The sequence below is a fragment of the Procambarus clarkii genome, chromosome 27 (assembly GCF_040958095.1).
Source record: "Procambarus clarkii isolate CNS0578487 chromosome 27, FALCON_Pclarkii_2.0, whole genome shotgun sequence".
NCBI lineage: Eukaryota > Metazoa > Arthropoda > Malacostraca > Decapoda > Cambaridae > Procambarus > Procambarus clarkii.
Genome location: NC_091176.1, coordinates 38,528,644 through 38,550,986, shown reverse-complemented (window position 1 = coordinate 38,550,986; position 22,343 = coordinate 38,528,644).

Here is a 22,343-nt window from a genome sequence, read left to right as displayed (position 1 = left end):
CACGCACTAGGGGGCACAGGTGGAAACTGAGTGCCCAAATGAGCAACAGAGATATTAGAAAGAACATTTTAGTGTCAGAGTGGTTGACAAATGGAATGCATTAGGAAGTAATGTGGTGGAGGCTGACTCTATACACAGTTTCAAGTGTAGATATGATAGAGCCCAATAGGCTCAGGAACCTGTACACCTGCTGATTGACGGTTGAGAGGCGGGACCAAAGAGCCAGAGCTCAACCCCCGCAAACACAACTAGGCGAGTACACAGATATACGTCCAGTCAGGCTAGAAAGGATTAACACCTTTCATTGAAAGGGGATAAAACCTCACTCATAATCTACCCCCTCTCTTACCCCCCCATCACACTAACCCAATACCCTCCCCCCCACTCCCACTTCCCACACTCTCTCTCTATCTCTCTCTCCTTCTTTCCCTCTCTCCCTCTCTCCTCCTCTCTCCCTCTCCCACACACACACACACACACACTGACAGGTAACAGGGACAGCAACTGTGAGCTCACTGGGAACCCAGGTAAACCGCTAATCCCCCTGCCATAAACTGAAGACAGCACCTCAACCACCTCCTCTTAACCCCCATCACACGCTATATACCTTTCATCAGGTCAAGAAACACTTCCACCTCACACTAACTCTTTCTTCCACAGATACGGCGCACCAGCTTGCTTACCGGAAACAAGCTAGTATAGCAGGGACGCTGCTGGTGGTGCAGGAACCCAGCTGTTGGAGAAGCTGGTGGTGCAGGAACTCAGCTGTTGGAGAAGCTGGTGGTGCAGGAACCTAGCTGTTGGAGAAGCTGGTGATGCATGAACCCAGCTGTTGGAGCAGCTGGTGGTGCAGGAACCCAGCTGTTGGAGAAGCTGGTGGTGCAGGAACTCAGCTGTTGGAGAAGCTGGTGGTGCAGGAACCCAGCGGTTGGAGAAGCTGGTGGTGCAGGAACCCAGCTGTTGGAGCAGCTGGTGGTGCAGGAACCCAGCTGTTGGAGAAGCTGGTGGTGCAGGAACCCAGCTGTTGGAGAAGCTGGTGGTGCAGGAACCCAGCTGTTGGAGCAGCTGGTGGTGCAGGAACCCAGCTGTTGGAGAAGCTGGTGGTGCAGGAACTCAAGTGTTGGAGAAGCTGGTGGTGCAGGAACCCAGCTGTTGGAGCAGCTGGTGGCAGGATGGAGCTGGTCCCACACTTCATAACACTCCTGGTTTCACTGTTCGCTCTCCGTGGCCTTCACCTCACAGTCGCTCGAGACAAGACCTTCATGCTGGTGAGTTATGAATTAAAGCTCATTTATTTATCACATGGTCCCAGTGTTACAAAGCTTCCACTGTCTTGCAGAGCCGTTACTGTGTTGATAGGCCTCCTCTATGTTGCAGGGCCTCCCCTGTGTGGCAAGGCCTCCCCTGTGTGGCAAGGCCTCCCTTGTGTGGCAAGGCCTTCCCTGTGTGGCAAGCCTACACAGTGTTAAAGTAGATGAGTACAACTAGGGTATTGTTTAACTAGATGAGTACAGCTAGGTGAATACTGTGGGATATTTGAGGCTTGAATCTAATTATTTAAATATTAATGTAGTAAATTAAATTACGAAGGACCACCCGCTTTTATAGTAAAGAGGGAAACTGAGAATTTCCGATAATTAGATAATTCCTAGATGAACCAGTAACTATGGATAAAAAACTAGAGAATATGATCATTGAAATAAATAATAGGCTGTATAATTAAATGAATCAAACCTCAAACACCTACATTGGGGGGTTATTACTGGAGGTAAGTACGTCCAGGAACTAGTGTGGTTCGTTCACTAATCCAAATAATAATAATCTAATCCTATGAATTATAGTGAAACTAATGTCATTACCATGAATGGGAACATAGATTATAAGTATAGTAATGAGAGTCACAATAAACACATGTTAATCCTGAGGAATTCTGCATATAAAGAATTGCAATAGATTCATGAATGAATAAAAAAATCTTAGCTTAATGATGATTCCTTTAGACAAGCCACGGCGGTTCCTCTAATTCTCTGGACTCAGTTGGCTGAAGAATGGGACGGATTAACATGGGAGAAGGCGGCAGGGAGAATTCTTCTCACGTGCTGCAAGACAAATATTTACAGTAGCAACTAATTTAACTACTGAATCTCTATATTCAAGAAATTGAGAGTTACAGATGACAAAAATTAATCACCTGTTATTAGATGTTATCGTGCGTCATAACGGTCAATCACCCAGCTACTAAAAAAACTCTTTACCAGATGCATCACATAAAGGGAATATACTTAGCTGAAAGGGCACTGTATAAGTTTTAAGATTGCCGTAATTCGCGTCCCCAGCCTCCGGCTAGGCCTATCCTGGATAGTGGCGCGCTTCACTGCCTGGTCACATGTCGTCAAGAACCAGGTTAAAAGGTTCCTTATCTGACACCAACACCAGCTGAAGATATTATCTGCAAGGTTATTCACGCCTCACAGTGGCGACTTTCATCTGAGGATGGATAACGTCTGCCCCAGTGGCTGGGCAATGGCGTCTCCTTGTGAGTACGGTATGCGCAGGTCTGCCTCAGAGGGGCTCTCCACGTGTACTGAGTTGGTCCTCCTCAACCCACGCCGCGTCCCGCGTTCATAAAACAAAAAATTGTCACGAACAATAATATTTCTCGCATTTACGCTTGAAACGTTGAAGACTGGATGGGTTTATTATTTAGAGGAGGAAAATATTATTATTTACCAATTTAAGGATAGTAAACATATAAGGGAGAGGAATTAATGTCTTCCCATGGCATTCACTGGTGACGTTAACTTTTATTACGAGATAATCGCTATGACTTCAACGCTCTATTCGGCTTTTAGTTGGAGGTCAATTCATCAGCAATTAGTTATCATACAGAATGCCTTAGTTATAGAGAATCGAATTTAATTCTCACATACATTGGATATAATGTGTTTATTGTAAGGAAATCTGACGCAATACTGGCGTCAGGTGACGTGAGAATTCTAGCCTACTGCACAGATGAAATTATTAGTACATGAGAATTCTACGTGTTGTTAATTTTACTTACTACAATAAATAATAGTTAGTAATAAGTAATGAGAATACAACAGTGTTGTATTCGGTGTTGGAAATATCCAACATAACTCTGGGGGGAGGATTCCAGGGTCGTAGTGTACTGTGGAGTACTGACCTATCCCGAAGTGATATTAAGATTAGTATATTAGTATGTTAATATGTTAGTATGTTAGTACACACATAATGAACGTCCCGGATTTATCAAGGACTTACAAGAACTTGAGTCTTGCTATTTACATGTCAAATGAAACATGTTGCTTATAGCCTACACAATATTTATAGAATTCAACTCTCCCAATTTAAACTAACAGAATCTACGGTGATGCGATATCCTGGGTCATAGTGACATGTAATGTTTTGTTACGTGATATTACATCGCAGCATCATCATAGTTGTCTAAGTGGGATGTGAAAGAAATTACTCTTGTTCAGAGTTGTAATAGGCTTGTAGTTTCCCTTAGTGGAAACATGTATTAAATATTGAAACATTAAATGATTAAGTTATCGGTAATCAGGAACTCTCTAAAGCTCACAATAAACTCAACAACTAGGGTCGCAGTGACATGTAATGGTGTATTACGTAGCTGCTGAATCGTAGGTAAACTCAGAATAAGTTCCTAAGAACTGATAAACTATTGTATAATTATACAGTAAAATATTATTAGTCATTTAAGATCAAGGAGACTATGACACTACAGTAAGGTCACTGTCTAGGGTCGCTGTGACTTGTAACTATTGAGTTACTAGACAATAACATCACGCAGCATCACGATCACCCCAAATGTGCACTGCCGTGCAGTAGTCATTCTGACTGATGGTACAACTAATTTGCTAACTAGCTAAATAATAGAAAAGTAGAGAACTGAAAAGTTTATTCATTAAACACGCCATTCTGAGGTCTCACCCCTCACTGTAACTCTCTGCTTCCTATTGCTTAGGTACTCCCTTATCCACTGGAGCGCCCTACCAGTTACTCCTGCCTATTTCTCTAGCTTATGCATCAACCTTTTATGGGGTACTGTGTCAAAGGCTTTCCGACAGTCCAAAAAAATGCAGTCCGCCCATCCTCCTCTTTCTTGCTTAATCTTTGTCACCTGATCGTAGAATTCTATCAAGCCTGTAAGGCAAGATTTACCCTCCCTGAACCAATGTTGATGGGTTGTCACGAAGTCTCTTCTCTCCAGATGTGTTACTAGGTTTTTTCTCACAATCTTCTCCATCACCTTGCATGGTATACAAGTTAAGGACACTGGCCTGTAGTTCAGTGCCTCTTGTCTGTCACCCTTTTTGTATATTGGTACTACATTAGCAATCTTCCATATTTCTGGTAGGTCTCCCGTTTCCAGTGTCCTACTATACACTATGGAGAGTGGTAGGCAAAGTGCTCCTGCACACTCTTTCAATACCCATGGTGAGATTCCGTCCGGTCCAACACCTTTCTCACATCCAGCTCCAATAGGTGCTTCTTGACCTCATCTCTGGTAATTTCGAACCTTTCCAAGGTCACCTAGTTTGCTGCCACCTCTCCTAGCGCCGTGACTTCTCCCTGTTCTATTGTAAAGACCTCCTGGATCATTTTGTTAAGTTCTTCACACACCTCTTTGTCATTCTCTGTGTACCAGTCCTCGCCCACCCTAAGTTTCATCACCTGTTCCTTCACTGTTGTCTCCCTCCTGATGTGACTGTGTAGTAGCTTTGGTTCGGTCTTGGCTTTATTAGCTATATCATTTTCATACCTTTTCTCAGCTGCTCTTCTCACACTAACATACTTGTTCCTGGTTCTCTGGTATCTCTCTCTACTTTCTGGTGTTCTGATATTACGGAAGTTCGTCCATGCCCTTTTGTTCAGCTGCTTTGCTTTCATACATTCCCTATTAAACCACGGATTCTTCCTTTGCTTCTCTGTTTTTCCCTGTCGGGCTGTGACAAACCTGCTTACAGCCTCCTGACATTTTTGGGTGACATAGTCCATCATGTCTTGTACGGACTTGGTTCCGAGTTCTGTGTCCCAATGTATATCCCATAGGAATTTATTCATCTCCTCATAGTTTCCCTTTCGGTACGCCAGCTCTTTGTTTCCCAGTTCTTTTTTGGGAGTGATAATTCCTAGCTCAATCAGGTACTCAAAGTTCAATACACTATGATCACTCATTCCCAAGGGGGCTTCCAACTTAACTTCCCTTATATCCGACTCATTTAGGGTAAATATCAGATCAAGCAAGGCTGGTTCATCCCCTCCTCTCATTCTTGTCGGTCCTTTGACGTGTTGACTTAGAACGTTTCTTGTTGCCACATCCAGCAGCTTAGCTCTCCATGTGTCTGGGCCTCCATGTGGGTCTCTGTTCCCCCAATCTATCTTCCCATGGTTGAAGTCTCTCATGATTAGTAGCCAGGATCCGTTCCTGCTAGCCACAGAAGCTGCTCTCTCTATTATATTGATGGTGGCCAAGTTGTTTCTATCATATTCCTGTCTGGGTCTTCTGTCATTTGGTGGGGTGTTATATATGACTACTACTATAATTTTCTGTCCTACAGTTGCTATGGTGCCTGATATGTAGTCACTGAAACCTTCACAGTTCTGAATTACTATCTCTTCGAAACTCCAACCTTCTCTTAGTAGCAAAGCTACACCACCTCCTCCTCTCCCTTCTCTCTCTTTCCTCACTGCATAGTAGCCCTGTGGAAACACTGCATTTGTTATAGTTTTCGTTAGCTTTGTTTCTGTGAGTGCTATTATGTCTGGGTTTTCTTCTAGTGCCCATTCTCCGAGTTCACTTGTTTTATTTGTAACCCCATCTATGTTAGTGTACATTGCCTTGAAGCTCACTTTCCTCTTTTCATTTTCTTGTCCCTTTCTTGGCAAGCATTCTGCTGGTGTGGGAAGCTGTTCCGTGGATGAGAAGATTTGTGAGGTGGTTTGCAGGGTCTCAGAGGATTTTGGGGTGGGGGGTGGGGGTTTAAGGGAAGGGGGGACAGGTAGGGTGTGGGTTAAGGAGATAGGGGGGACATGGAAGATACGGGGTGAGGGGGGAGGAGGGATAGGGAGGGTATGGGATGAAGGGGGAGGGAAGACAGGGGGGAAAGGTGGGAGTGGGGACATGACGGGAATGGGGAAGGGGTGACAGGGTCAGAATTGGGTGGGGAGGGGGAGGGAGGGTTGGCTGGGGGCAGGTAGGGTGAGGGGAAGGGAGGGTTTCTATGCAGAGGGGGGTGGTGATGTTGCCCTCTTCTCTGGTGTTGCTGGGATGCTGGTCGTGGGTTCCCCTCTTGTCTCTAGGACTGTTGTGTTGGGGGCTGTGATTTCCTGGTTTCCTCCTCTCTCCCTGCGCTTCCTCCTTGCCTCTGCTGCCCTGGCTCTCTCCTCCTTCGTCCTGTCTCTCTGCAGGAATACTTTTTTGTATCCCTCCATATGCTGCAGACGACTCTTCCTTTCGAAAATATCCTCCTTCGTGGTTTCGTTTGTAAACACCACCTTTACAAGTCGGTTTCTGTCCTTGGTTTTCAGGTTGGGCTGGTACAACTTCTCAATGTTTTGTTCAGCCCCTTCCATCTGTAACCCCTTCAGTAGCCCATGTACTGCCTCTCTATCCTTCCTATTCCATTCTTGCCTGTTGGATTCTTCCTGTTCTTTGATGCCTACAACTACCACTGATCTTGTTCTCTCCAGCAGCTGAGTGGTGCACCTTGCTGCTTCCTGTGACGTAGCTGCTTGCATCGCTACCTCCCTCACTGTGTCCATTGCTTCTGAGCTCTTTTTCAGTATGTCCGCAAATGTTTCAGGTACAGAGGCATTTCCTTCCAATGTAACATTCCAACCTTCCCTTTGGATGATAATCTGATGCTCGATCTCTTTATTTTTCTCTGTGAGGGATTTGATCTCCTCCCATGCTGATGTCAGCTCACTTTGCAGGTTGTTAATTGTAATCCTCATTTCATTCATCTCCCTCCTGAATGCATTTCATGCATCTCCCTCCTGAATGCATTTCATGCATCTCCCTCCTGTGTGTGTGTGTGTGTGTGTGTGTAATTACCTAAGTGTAGTTACAGGATGAGAGCTACGCTCGTGGTGTCCCGTCTTCCCAGCACTCTTTGTCATATAATGCTTTGAAACTACTGACGGTCTTGGCCTCCACCACCTTCTCACCTAACTTGTTCCAACCGTCTACCACTCTGTTTGCGAAAGGGAATTTTCTTATATTTCTTCGGCATCTGTGTCTAGCTAGTTTAAATCTATGACCTCTTGTTCTTAAAGTTCCAGGTCTCAGGAAATCTTCCCTATCGATTTTATAATTCCTGTTACTATTTTGTATGTAGTGATCATATCACCTCTTTTTCTTCTGTCTTCTAGTTTTGGCATATTTAATGTCTCTAACCTCTCCTCCTAGCTCTTGCTCTTCAGTTCTGGGAGCCACTTAGTAGCATGTCTTTGCACCTTCTCCAGTTTGTTGATGTGCTTCTTAAGATATGGGCACCACAAAACCGCTGCATATTCTAGCTTTGGCCTAACAAAAGTCGTGAACAATTTCTTTAGTATATCGCCATCCATGTATTTAAAAGCAATTCTGAAGTTAGAAAGCGTGGCATAGGCTCCTTGCACAATATTCTTTATGTGGTCCTCAGGTGATAGTTTTCTATCTAGAACCACCCCTAGATCTCTTTCTTTATCAGAATTCTTTAAAGATTTATCACATAATATAAAGGTTGTGTGGGGTCTATGTTCTCCTATTCCACATTCCATAACATGGCAATTATTAACATTAAATTCCATTTGCCAAGTGGTGCTACCTTGAGGTGCTTCCGGGGCTTAGCGTCCCCGCGGCCCGGTCGTCGACCAGTTCTCCTGGTTGCTGTACTGATCAACCAGGCTGTTAGACGCGGCTGCTCGCAGCCTGACGTATGAGTCACAGCCTGGTTGATCAGGTATCCTTTGGAGGTGCTTATCCAGTTCTCTCTTGAACACTGTGAGGGGTCGGCCAGTTATGCCCCTTATGTGTAGCGTGTTGAACAGTCTCGGGCCTCTGATGTTGATAGAGTTCTCTCTCAGAGTACCTGTTGCACCTCTGCTTTTCAACGGGGGTATTCTGCACATCCTGCCATGGCTTCTGGTCTCATGTGATGTTATTTCTGTGTGCAGGTTTGGGACCAGCCCCTCAATTATTTTCCACGTGTAAATTATTATGTATCTCTCCCGCCTGCGCTCAGGGAGTACAGATTTAGGCTCTTTAGTCGGTCCCAGTAATTTAGATGTTTTACTGAGTGGATTCTGGCAGTAAAGGATCTCTGCACACTCTCCAGGTCAGCAATTTCTCCAGCTTTGAAAGGGGCTGTCATTGTGCAGCAGTACTCCACTCTAGAGAGCACAAGCGTTTTGAAAAGTATCATCATCGGTATAGCATCTCTAGTGTGAATAGTTCTTGTTATCCAACCTATTTTCCTTGCAGTTGTGACGGCTACTTTATTGTGTTCTTTAAAAATAAGGTCTTCCGACATGAGTACACCCAGATCCTTTACATTGCCTTTTCGTTCTATGTTATGATTTGCCTCAGTTTTGTACGTGGTTTCCGTTTTTATATTTTCATTTTTTCCGTAGCGCATGAGCTGGAACTTATCCTCCACATACTTATGCTCCATATACTTATTTTGTCCAGGTCATCTTGAAGGGCATGACAATCATCTGAGTTTCTAATCCTTCCTATTATCTTAGCATCATCAGCAAACATGTTCATATAATTCTGTATAGCAACTGGTAGATCATTTATGTAGACAATAAACATCACTGATGCAAGAACTGAACCCTGTGGTACTCCACTTGTGACATTTCTCCAGTCCGATACATTGTCTTTGATCACTGCCCTCATTTTTCTATCAGTCAGAAAATTGTTCATCCAAGTTAAAAGCTTACCTGTCACCCCTCCAATATTTTCCAGTTTCCAGAACAACCTCTTATGTGGAACTCTGTCGAAAGCCTTTTTTAGGTCCAGATAGATGCAGTCAACCCAACCATCTCTTTCCTGTAATATCTCTGTTGCTCGATCATAGAAACTGAGTAAATTCGATACACAGGATCTTCCAGATCGAAAACCATATTGTCTGTCTGATATTATATCATTTCTCTCCAGGTGTTCTACCCATTTAGTTTTAATTATATTTTCCAATATTTTTACTATTACACTTGTCAATGATACAGGCTTATAATTGAGGGGGTCTTCCCTGCTTCCACTTTTGTAGATTGGAACTATGATAGCGTGTTTCCACCCATCAGCTACAACTCCTGTAAACAGGGATGCCTGAAAAATCAGTTGAAGTGGAATGCTGTGTGTGAAAAAATTGAATGACTGACAGTTCAGTGGCAGGCCGAATGAGACAGAGCTCAACCTCAGCGAGAACAACTAGGTAAATACAGCCCCAGTGTTGCTGGTGTATCTTATACAGCCCCAGTGTTGCTGGTGTATCTTATACAGCCCCAGTGTTGCTGGTGTATCTTATACAGCTCCAGTGTTGCTGGTGTATCTTATACAGTCACAGTGTTGCTGGTGTATCTTATACAGTCACAGTGTTGCTGGTGTATCTTATACAGTCACAGTGTTGCTGGTGTATCTTATACAGTCACAGTGTTGCTGGAGTATCTTATACAGCCCCAGTGTTGCTGGTGTATCTTATACAGTCACAGTGTTGCTGGTGTATCTTATACAGCTCCAGTGTTGCTGGAGTATCTTATACAGCCCCAGTGTTGCTGGTGTATCTTATACAGTCACAGTGTTGCTGGTTTATCCTATACAGCTCCAGTGTTGCTGGTGTATCTTATACAGCTCCAGTGTTGCTGGTGTATCTTATACAGCTCCAGTGTTGCTGGTGTATCTTATACAGTCACAGTGTTGCTGGTGTATCTTATACAGTCACAGTGTTGCTGGTGTATCTTATACAGTCACAGTGTTGCTGGTGTATCTTATACAGTCACAGTGTTGCTGGTGTATCTTATACAGTCACAGTGTTGCTGGTGTATCTTATACAGTCACAGTGTTGCTGGTGTATCTTATACAGTCACAGTGTTGCTGGTGTATCTTATACAGTCACAGTGTTGCTGGTGTATCTTATACAGTCACAGTGTTGCTGGTGTATCTTATACAGTCACAGTGTTGCTGGTGTATCTTATACAGCTCCAGTGTTGCTGGAGTATCTTATACAGCCCCAGTGTTGCTGGTGTATCTTATACAGTCACAGTGTTGCTGGTGCATCTTATACAGCTCCAGTGTTGCTGGTGTATCTTATACAGCCCCAGTGTTGCTGGTGTATCTTATACAGTCACAGTGTTGCTGGTGTATCTTATACAGTCACAGTGTTGCTGGTGTATCTTATACAGTCACAGTGTTGCTGGTGTATCTTATACAGTCACAGTGTTGCTGGTGTATCTTATACAGTCACAGTGTTGCTGGTGTATCTTATACAGCTCCAGTGTTGCTGGTGTATCTTATACTGTTCCAGTTTTCCTGATGTAGTTTATTCACCTACAATGTTCCTTGTGTATCATATACTGCTCTAGTGTTGCTGGTGTATCCTATACACCTCCAGTGTTCCTGGTGTATAATATACAGCTTCATTGGTTCTGTTGTATTTTATACACCTGCAACATTCCTGGTGTATCCTATACAACTCCAGTGTTCCTGGTGTATCATATATTGCTCGAGTGTTGCTGTTGTATCCTGTACAACTTTCAGTGTTTCTGGTGTATCTTACAGCTAAAGTTTTTCCTGATGTATCCTATACAGCACCAGTGTTTGTGGTGTATACTGTAGAGTACAGTGCTCTTTGTGTATCCTATACAACACCATTGTTTCTGGTGTATACTGTAGAGTACAGTATTCTTGGTGTATCCTATACATTTTCAGTGTTCTGGAGTATCCTATACAGCTCCTGTGTTCCAGGTGTAGACGATGAGTCACAATAACCTGGCTGAAGTTATGTAGAATAAACCACACACTATAAGATGAGGAGACGACAAAGTAAGTAAGTAATTATCAAAAGAAGGCACCAAACCGGGAAGGCTATGTAGCACCATCAAATACGCAAAATAATCAGAGGGCGCTAAATATCACCAAGGATGCCAATACGAGAACAAAAACGCATAAGGCGAACGATATCAAAAGTATCCGAGTCACCAAGAATTCTATCGAGGGACAGGTGACCGCGAGGGGCGGTCGGAAAGCAAGACATACGCTCGTCCTGGAAGTCAGGACATTCAAGAAGGACATGCACGACCGTAAGAGGGACAATGCAACTAGGACAATAAGGAGCAGGGCGGCGCTCCATCAAGTGACCATGGGTTAAGCGAGTATGGCCAATACGCAACCTCGCCAGAGCTGTTTCCCACCGCCGGTTGGAGACGACAAAGCTTCGGTCCGTCCTGGACCATTATCAAGTTGATTGTGATGGGTGAGCGAAATTGAGCGATTGATGAAGATTAAGGCACCCAAGAGGTGGCACGGGCATGAATAGCCCGTAGGTGGGTTGATATTTTTTAGAGTGAATATATACTGTGCTGAGGTCGCATTTAATCGTCAGGGTGCTACCGCGGGGAGGATACTACTTGACAGTGTTTATGAGGGTGATCAGCTGCTGGACACCTTTTTTGGCCAGAAGTGTGGCAGTGTTGATGGCTGCAGGGTGGTTACTGCATGATTCAGGGACTCTTGAAGCTCTTCTTAGGTCGTTGGTGGCTTCACATTCCAGGAGATTGGGAAGTTGCGGCTTCCTGTGATTGTTTGGCAGAAGATGCATTCCCAATTTCTGGATCAATCAGTTTCCCAGCTCGTCTCCTAGACGTTGTCTATATTACCGAACTGTTATTTCCCTGTGGATTCTTTTTGGGATATTTAATCTCCCTAACTTGGTGGCCTGAAGATAACATATTACAGGAGGCGAATCTTCTGCTAGTGTCTGTTGTAGATGGGCTTTGTTCAGGTTTGCAAGTTTTGTTCTGAAGGTGTCTTTTATGTTCTCTCAGCTGGGGTGCATTGTTTTGTGGCTCACTGGATGACGAGTTGCCAATTTAGTAGTTTCGTCGTTTTTCTCATTCAATGGGATTCCAACCAGGAATGGAATCCCAGTTTAGGGTGATGTTAAGACTTTTGCCTTTAACTACTGATCCTAGATACAAAATGGTGGTAATTATTTCCACGTTGTGTTTTCACTCCCAATATTCGAAGTGCAGCTGTTGAGTCTTTTGCATTATGAATATTATGTGCATCACACAAGCGAATGCCTGTTGTATGGCAAACAGCTCAGTTTGGGTTGATGATACTAGTCCTCCCAGTCTCCAATATGCCTGTTCGCTGTCAGTGCAAACAGCAACACCAGCACTCTCATATTCTGTGTCAAGCGATCCGTCTTGCAAGATGTAGGTGGCTCCTGCTACTGCAATGCTGCCCAATTGCTTTTCTATGATGCGCCTTAGGAGTGTTGGATCATAGGCTGTCCTTTTCATCATCTATTATTATTTTGAAGGTAGGCGTCTCCCACGGTGGAGAACACGAGAAGTTTGGGTGTGGCTAATCACCTCCTCTATAAAAATCATGATTTTTAATTGAAATCTGTTTAGGACTTTGCCCGCTCTGGCAGCCCAAGAGTTCCCCCTGTTTTGGCAAAGTCCATCCACCAAGGCTTATTGTATTGGACTGGATCAGGGAAAACAATTATCTTACTGATTATCGTAGCTGTTCTTTGAGATATTTTTTCTTGAAGCGAGAGCAAACTCGTTTCCAGTCTTAGAGTTTCAAGCCTCCTCCACATAGGGGGTCCCAGGGCAGCTCTCATATCATTGTTTTGGGCATCTTCAAGCTTTTCCCACTGTTTTAATAAACTTGTAAGTGCAAGTGCGGCGTAGTCAATCACTGATCTGACTGCCTGTACATAGTACGTGCAAAGTACTTGCAGATTGGCTCCTCCAGAGAAGGAGGTTATTGACCCGAGGATTGCCGACCGGACCACAGTTCCTTCTCACAAGTAAATGGCATCAGCATTAAAATTTGTGTCCAGGAATATTCCTAGATACTGATGGGATGTTGACCAGACCACACACTAGAAAGTGAAGGGACGACGACGTTTCGGTCCATCCTGGACCATTCTCACAATCGACTTGAGAATGCTCCAGGAAGGACCGTAACGTCGTCGTCCCTTCACTTTCTAGTGTGTGGTCTGGTGAACATACTTCAGCCACGTCATTGTGACTCATCGTCTGCATACTGATGGGAGCGAGGCAGGCATTAAATAAGGCAAGACAGATGTGGAGGAGGAAATTCCTAGAGGAAGGAAAGCGCAAGGCAAAAGGTACGGATGGGATGAGGGTAATAATGGGTATAAGATTAGGAATGTAGGGAAAGAAAACGAAAGAGAAAGATAAAAAGGGGACAGGGAGTAGGCTTATGTTAGGTCTCGTTTGTTAGAAATGTTGGAGCATTTGAGTATGTACTGTGAGAGGGTAGAGTTAACAACACTTGCAACAACAACAACAAGTTTTGGCTTTGTTGCTGTTGACTCTTTCCTTTCACAGTACATACTCAAATGCTCTAATCATTCTAACAAAACCACCCTAACATAAACCTATCCCACCCCCCTTTTTCTTCCATCTTATTCGTACATTCCCATTATTTTACATTCACATTCTTAAACAATATCATGTGCGTTGCGTGATCAGAATGATTAAGCTCACTACGTAGCTGATTTCTGGTGTTTGTCGGATATATGTCTATTGTGTTGAGTAAATAATTGATACCATTGACCATCTTACACTATTATTACACCTCCCACGCTCCCATCATGTTACGGTCACTATGAGTCGCAACCGGGCTCTTTGCTGGAGGCACCAAAGTACTAGTATCCGACCCCAAGTCGGTAGTGGCTTTCAAGGAGTGAGCTTAGTAATGCAAGTAAAATAACATGAGGGGGGTTAAAGGAATACGACACTTATCGTTTATCAATATATTCACATATCACTTTCCCATCACCTTAAATAGAATCATAAACGAAGTATTACTACACTGATATATACACAAGTGTCGCTCTCATAGGACACTAAGCACTCCTCAATGCTCTTGCAATACTGCCTTGTCAACTTCCGTGTTTCCTCAACACACAGTACCGTCCTCAACCAGTACTGGGAAACACCAACGAGTCTACCCTAGCCACTGGCCAGCCTATCTACAGTCTCACTAGGTGCTCCTTGTGAACGCCTATAATCACTCTCCAGCCTGGAGCTGGCAGAGAACATCAGCCTCGCGCTACTGGGCCTCTACACAAACAAATACAAGGGTAGCGAACCCCTGGCAGGAGCTTCTTGCAACTAGCTAGTTACACTCCTCCGTAGCACCTCACTGTCGGTCGTCTCTTCCTCTAGCCAGTCCCGGGATACGCCGAATTTTGTCACTGCCACTTCACAGGCAGACAGTAGATACTACACAGTTCCTCTTCGGCGGCGACTCACCGCTCACGTAAAGCAGAATGGAGTAGAGAGACATTGGCTGCCCTGGGTAGACTGACTGTTTTCGTACCACAGCAGCCCTACGTCGCCTCTGTGGATACAGACACGTCATTGGCCAGTACTGGGGACACTAGGAAATAACACTTACGGACTCTACATTGACATACACCTCCTCTCACGATAGAGGGCGCTGATTTTCTAGGCGCCACCTCACCAGAGGTCAGCAACAGCGATCCATCGAGCTGACCAGGACAGCAATCTAGCGCCTCTTGCAGGTATCATCCCGCCACCACCAGATGGCGTCGTCCATTTTGTGGGGGTTCCGGGAGCGGACTCACAGATGGCACTGACGTCACTGCTCTATGCTCCGACGATGGAGTCAGGTTCGTAACACATCACAATTGACTTGATAATTATTCATTAATTGTTTTATAATTATAATATATTTATACATAATAATTATATTATAATTAATAATTAATATATAATAATTAATAATTACATTAATAATTATCAAGTAATTATATTCTTGATAATTATACAAACGAAACGTCGTTGTCTCCTTACCTTCTGGTGTGTGCTTTAGTCTTCCTGGTGTACCTATACAGCTAAAGTGTTCCAGGAGTCCACTATAAGGCTCTCAGTGTTCCAGGAGTCCACTATAAGGCTCTCAGTGTTCCAGGAGTCCACTATAAGGCTCTCAATGTTCCAGGAGTCCATTATAAGGCTCTCAGTGTTCCAGGAGTCCACTATAAGGCTCTCAGTGTTCTAGGAGTCCACTATAAGGCTCTCAGTGTTCCAGGAGTTCACTATAAGGCTCTCAGTGTTCTAGGAGTCCACTATAAGGCTCTCAGTGTTCCAGGAGTCCACTATAAGGCTCTCAGTGTTCCAGGAGTCCACTATAAGGCTCTCAGTGTTCCAGGAGTCCACTATAAGGCTCTCAGTATTCCAGGAGTCCACTATAAGGCTCTCAGTATTCCAGGAGTCCACTATAAGGCTCTCAGTGTTCCAGGAGTCCACTATAAGGCTCTCAGTGTTCTAGGAGTCCACTATAAGGCTCTCAGTGTTCCAGGAGTCCACTATAAGGCTCTCAGTGTTCTAGGAGTCCACTATAAGGCTCTCAGTGTTCCAGGAGTCCACTATAAGGCTCTCAGTGTTCCAGGAGTCCACTATAAGGCTCTCAGTGTTCCAGGAGTCCACTATAAGGCTCTCAGTGTTCCAGGAGTCCACTATAAGGCTCTCAGTGTTCCAGGAGTCCACTATAAGGTTCTCATTGTTCCAGGAGTAAGCTGGAAAACTGGAGTGTAGCAGGAACGTCTGACAGTCGATAATGTGAAGTGTACTTTAGTATATACTATACAGTTCATAAGCCAATTAAAAATAAGATAATGAATAAGCACATTCATGAAAGAAAACCATGCCTACATACTGTTAAAAACGTGTATACTGGTAAAATCATAGGTCTTGCATGAACAAACATACTAGTAAAACCATTCATCTATATAAACAAACATATTGATAAAATCATACATCTTGTATAAAGATGCATGCCGGTACGACTATACATCTTGTATAAACATACATATTTCTAAGTCAAACATTTATTTATTTATTTGTATGTGCTGAATACAAGAAGGTACATTGGGTTTATGAGAGTACAGAGCATTGATGTTTTTACATTCTTGTAAAGCCAATAACACGCATAGTGTTTCGGGCACAGTTTATCTTTTCCAATTACATGAATAATTAAATTGCTTCTCTTTTCATTCAAACAGACGAAATGGGTTTGTTAAATTTTGTGTGCGTTGCATGAGCAAATTTCTTAAGCTCACGACGTAAAACATTTTTGGCGGTTGTCGGATATGTGTCTTTGGTGGTGATGAGTAAGTAATGATACCATTGACCACTCACTCGATGAACGCTTCATGACATATCGATGACAGTTGAGACGTGCAGTTGGTGGTGGGCGCAGTGGGGAGCCGGCCAGCACTCTTCATCCCACTGTTGGAGGAGCAACACTCTAACCCCTTCTTTGTCAGCCACTGCTGGATGAGTGTCTCAGCCTCTGTCGTCAACCACAGCATGTAATACGACACCGTTACATCCGTCAGCCCCAACGCTCTCAACAAGCCCAGTCTTCACTATTAAGGTAAGAATACAATAGTTACGATAACCTCTGGTGTCACATGCAGGCATTCCAATTGGGTTTTGTTGGCTGTTATTTTGCATTATGTAACTTCTTACACATATTGTTAAGAAGGAGCTCCGTCATTAACATAATCAGACACAGGTACGGCCAGTTAATGAAGAACAGCGCCTAGTAGCCACGAGCAAGGGGACTATGCGTCAATATTGTCACTGGCACACAACACGCAGAGCGCTGATATTGTAATGGTCTGTGGTGATATGGTCCACACGAAGATCTTAGTAAAGGGTCATTGGGTCTCGCTAGTATAGTTGGTTTCGTTCTCGGCTCACAATCGAGAATTCCGGGTTCGAGTCGCGGGGAAGGTAGAAATGGTTGGGCGTGTTTTCTATCAACTAATGTACCTTTTCACCTAGCATTAAATAGGTCACGCAGGAGTTAGTCAGCTTGTTGTAGGGTTGCAGCCTATGGGGGCAGTAATTCGACCCTCTTGGGAAGACTTCGATATAAACCTAACATGTACTGTATGTATATAGTGGCTGTCTGTCTCCCGACACAATGAATTATGAATTAATTTAAGGTGGAGGAAGGATTAACATTATGCTGGAGGACGGAGTATAGGAAAGGTTGAAGGGATGTGGATAAAAGGCGTCTGTCCATGATAAATAATATTCAAAAGTATGTAATAGTAATGTCTCCTCACATATATAATAACCTAGGATAAAAACCCACACCAATGTATTTCTGAGCTTTATGAAAAAATTTACACCAGGTCTTGTTGGCCTTGAGTGCTTTATCAGGGTCTGAGTACGTGGTTAGGATCAGACTTACATCTCTGTGGCTGTTGTCCAGGATCCAGTCCTCTTACCCTTCTTGACCTCCTGATCAGGTCACCTCTACTCCCAACTGCTGATGTTCCCGTGGGAAACATTTCCTTCCATGGAATTATGGTCAGTGGTCCTGTCTGTCATATTAATATTCTGAGAACTGGAGTTGTTATTAAATAACGTGTCCGCCTGGATGCTCTCCCTCATAACACTCTACATACCCAAAGAAAAGCGGGTATCGGGACTACTTACATTCATCCATTTATTCAGATCTAAGTCATCGGCAATAAAATGATTTTAAGTGAATTAATATTTGATTTGAATAAACGGATGAATATAAGTAGTCCATTTAATTATAAATTCAAATGGGTACGTTAGACGTTGCTTAGAAAAATATTTTAGTAATAATTAATAATTCATTGTGTCGGGGGGACGGGTAGCCAGGTAATACATCAGTATATGTTAGGCTTATAGAGCTTCCCCCCCCCCCTCAGGGTCGAATTATTGATTCTCTTCACCCGCTCCCCCCAGTAAGCATCCCCACAGCATGTTGACTAACCCCTGGGTACCTATTTACTGCTAGGTGGATAGGAGAATTAGGTGATAGGAAATGTGTCAACCATTTCTGTCCTGCCCGCGATTCAAAACCGGAATTCTCGATTATGATTTGAGTACAAACCTGACTGCACAATTGGGACTATTTTATGTATTCAAACAATGCACAGTAGTGGCTATAAAATTAAATACAAACTAGTTTATTCCAGCGAAGCAAAATAAATTAATATTTTTTTTATTAACAAGTTTAAGTATGCACAGCAATGTGCTGCTTCACCTATAAAAATGAAAGATTGATTACACAGTGTAGATCAAAATCTAGCTATAAGTTCATATAATATACCCCATCTCACAGGATGGTTTGTCATACAAGGTATCAGGATAGAAATACCTACCTCGATACATAAAATAAATTAAATGTGACTAAATAATAAATTTATGATTTTCATAAGAGCCAAGCACAGAATCATGGAATTATTATATTATTATTATTATTTTTCCAGTTTCTATAAGGTTCCTCTCAAACAATGTTTTTTTTTTTTAACAAGCTTGGGTATACACAGCAATGTGCTGCTGCCCTGTTCGGTATGAAAGACCACACAGTGTAGATAAAAGCCAGCTATAAGCTCATCCAACATCCCACCTCACAAGACGACCAGTCATACATGAAATTAGGAATGAACATAACATGTAAGGCTGATCTATTAGCCCCCAATGGCAAAATCTGAGTACAGAACAAAAATATCTTCCAATATTCGTGAGTGTTTGAAGTAATTACAGAGCACAAAGTACCTCATACCATTTGGTCTGAAATCACTGATAACAGGGCGGCAATCACAGATGTAGGGTTGGAAAGTATGTCGTAGCTCTTGTTCACATAGTTTACAATTGGAATGTTTACCATTGGGAGATTCATTACCTGCAGTCACCTGCCATAAATATCGATATCCTAGCCCAATACACACAGAAATCACAATAGCGTCATGCATCAAATGAGCAAATCCACAAGGGTCGTGACGAGGGTTCGAATCTATAAAGTAAGGACGAAGAGGTAGAACGGCTTATTGACAGGGCTCGGGTGCATGGGGGAATTGTGTAAAATTCTGGTTTGTTTCTCGGAGAGACTGCAGGATCCAAGTAAGGTCAGTAGAACTTCTGGTTGCAATTCTTTAAACCATGTCGTAGCTCAGTCAATTAATGCAGCATCTGGGATCCTCTCGGACGTAGGTTCGAACTCTCGTCACGGCCTTTGTGGATTTGTTCATCCCAGCCCAATTCTGGCAATTACAATGTTATTCTCTTCAGTGGATGTTTAATGCTCCCTTTACATATAATTTTCGGTTTTAAACATGTTACAGCTCCTTATACTCGTGCTTTCTGGCTTTTGTGTGTCAGTTACTTCTCTTCTGCCATCCCTAATTTCCTACCAGGTACCTATTTACTGCTACGTGAACAGGCCCATCAGGGTGAAAGAAACTTTCCCCATTTGTTTCCGCCTCCACCGATGATCGAACCCGAAACCTCAGGAATACAAATCCGAAGCGCTGTCCACTCAGCTGTCAGGTCCCTTAACTGCAGACTTGACAATTATTGCAAAACTAATACAATAAAATATAGTGATAATTGGGAATAGTTCAATAGGCAGAACGTAATATGTATAGGTGAAGTGGTTCACTTATCTATATCTTGGGTTACTACGTTGGATTCGTCGCTATAACATGTTATTGATTGGTTTATCAGGCATTCTAGAGTTTTTATTATGAAGCATTCTAGTGGTAGTGTAATATCAATAACTAAAGATAACATAAGAATAAGTGAATAATAGAACAGTGCAGCAAGCTTGTTGCCCCATACTAGTCCAGCTTCACTTAAATCTACCCAATCTAACACATTGTACCTACAAGTCTTCGAACTTGTTCTATATTTTGCCCCAATAATGTTAGTTGGATGCTCATTCCTCTCATCAATAAAAAAATCCAAGCTGGTATTCTACATTTCTTCCAAAGCAAACTTTCACCAGATTGTTGCTGGTTTGGAACTGCTTCGAAAGTTCCAGACCAGCAACTTGTATATTCACTTAACCTAACTTAAAAACTTCGATCATAACCCCCTTCAGCAAGTTCAAATTAAGAGTCATTACTCTCTCGTCATACCAATGGTCCCATATTTCCAAGTTTAAGCCGTGTCATCAATAACTAGATATATTCTTAAAGAAAGTTAATATTTACTCTGTAGTACAACGACCAGAGCTGCAAAACATAGTCCAAGTAGGGGCTCAATAGTGTTAGATATTGCTCAAGAATGATGTTCGTGTTTCTGCTGGTGAGACTTCTCATAATTCCCAGCTCCCTGGCAGCTTTATCCTGCGTAGTAATGTAGTTCTATCTCGACCTCAGGTCGCTGCTTACCATCACATCTATTCCACTCTAACAATTTAAGAACAGAGAATAAAAGAAAGTGCAGAAAGATTATTGGCCCACACGAGGCAGCTCCTGCTTACAACGGAAACTCATAAATGCTGGAAGACGATCTAGATTGTGTAAGGAAGGGGGGGGGGGGGCGGAGTTAGTTAATTAGGGAATATCTTAACTTACTCACCAAACTCGGAGGTAAAAAGTAATACTGCTGTCACTCTTGCCGAACAGCTACAAGAGACCAGAGATCAAAACTGAACACTTTCAATTTTGTGAGGCTCCGGACGTCTTGTCTCCACCAATCCTCCTCAGCAGTAAAAAACTTAAACCAGTACTCCCTAATGGCTCCTCTCAGATGCGTACAACTCCACAAAATGTCACCTGGCAATGCCTAACATCTTATGAGAATGGCCTACGTTGAATATGGGGAACTTATATCAGCAGGAATATGTCATAATAAACCACATCTGCTGCTGAACTTCTGAACTTGACTCTCAGTTGCATTACTTCCAAGCGACCTCCAACTCTCAGTTTACCATTCTCTAAATAATTTTTTCTAACGTTCGGAAACTAGCCAGTAATACTAAATGGCTTCTTCAAGAGTCTTCAGATCCATAGAGGCAAGAAGAATATCATCTTAATCCAACCCATTCTCCTGTTTAGATTAAATGTTGTTTTAAATGTTGTGATATAACGTTTTGTTTCTTGTGATATAAAGTTTTCTTTGAGAGAGAGAGAGAGAGAGAGAGAGAGAGAGAGAGAGAGAGAGAGAGAGAGAGAGAGAGAGAGAGAGAGAGAGAGAGAGAGAGAGAGAGAGAGAGAGGAAGAAAGAGAAAGGGAGAAAAGAGAGAGAGAATAGAAGAGAAGCAGAATTGCAGAAACTAAGAGGTAGAGACAGTGAGGCAGAGAAAGGGAGAAAAGAAAGAGAGAGAGAGAATAGAAGAGAAGCAGAATTGCAGAAACAGAAAGGCAGAGACAGAGAGGCAATTCCTAGAAACAGAGAGGCAATTCCTAGAGACAGAGAGACAGTATTTCTGTCTATCATACCATTATCACACATCGAAACAATTTGATGTGGTACACTACTTATTTCCATATTTACATAGTTATCAATAAGTTGACACTCTAATACATAACGTTCTTTCAAGTGTGAGAGTTTTGCGAGAATTTGTGGAATAAATTAAAATTGGTATAAGGAATTTTAGCTCGGAAAATTTCTAAGAACTTTCTTTATTCTTTAACCTTTATTCCTGTCGTGATATTCAACTAGGTCGCCTGAGGAAGGACTTGCTTAGCTAACACACCAGTGTAGTAACCAGCTCATTCCTCACTTTGGGACCATGTATGAACAATTGACTAGGCGCGAGCAAACGCCGAGACCCCAATGAAAATTGAAATCCCCCCCACTTAGGCCGCCGACCTTCGCCAATCGCCGAAGCGAATCTAACGAGTAGGTCACGGGCTCTCACAACAATAATTTATTGTTGTGTGGTGCCGTATATTTGATCCAAAGCTCAGAAAATTAGTCTCAATGTTAGTCGAGTGTGAAGAACATTTGCATAACAATAATAATGTGTGGGGGTGTAACGAAAAGACAGTGTTAACCATAACAACTTAGTTTATTCAATAAAGTACTAACTACTACAACAAAACAAAAGAAATGTCAATGACGTTACTCGAAATCCTTCCTGTGACACTATCAATGACAGCTAGACACCAGCCCCTCGGACTGCATAATGAACTAACTCGAACATAAGCGTGACCACAGAGGAATCAACAAGAAACAAGAACTAACAGATCTATAATCACAATTACAACAATTGACACAGTAGGTTCTGAAATACGTCTCCAGTAACCTCC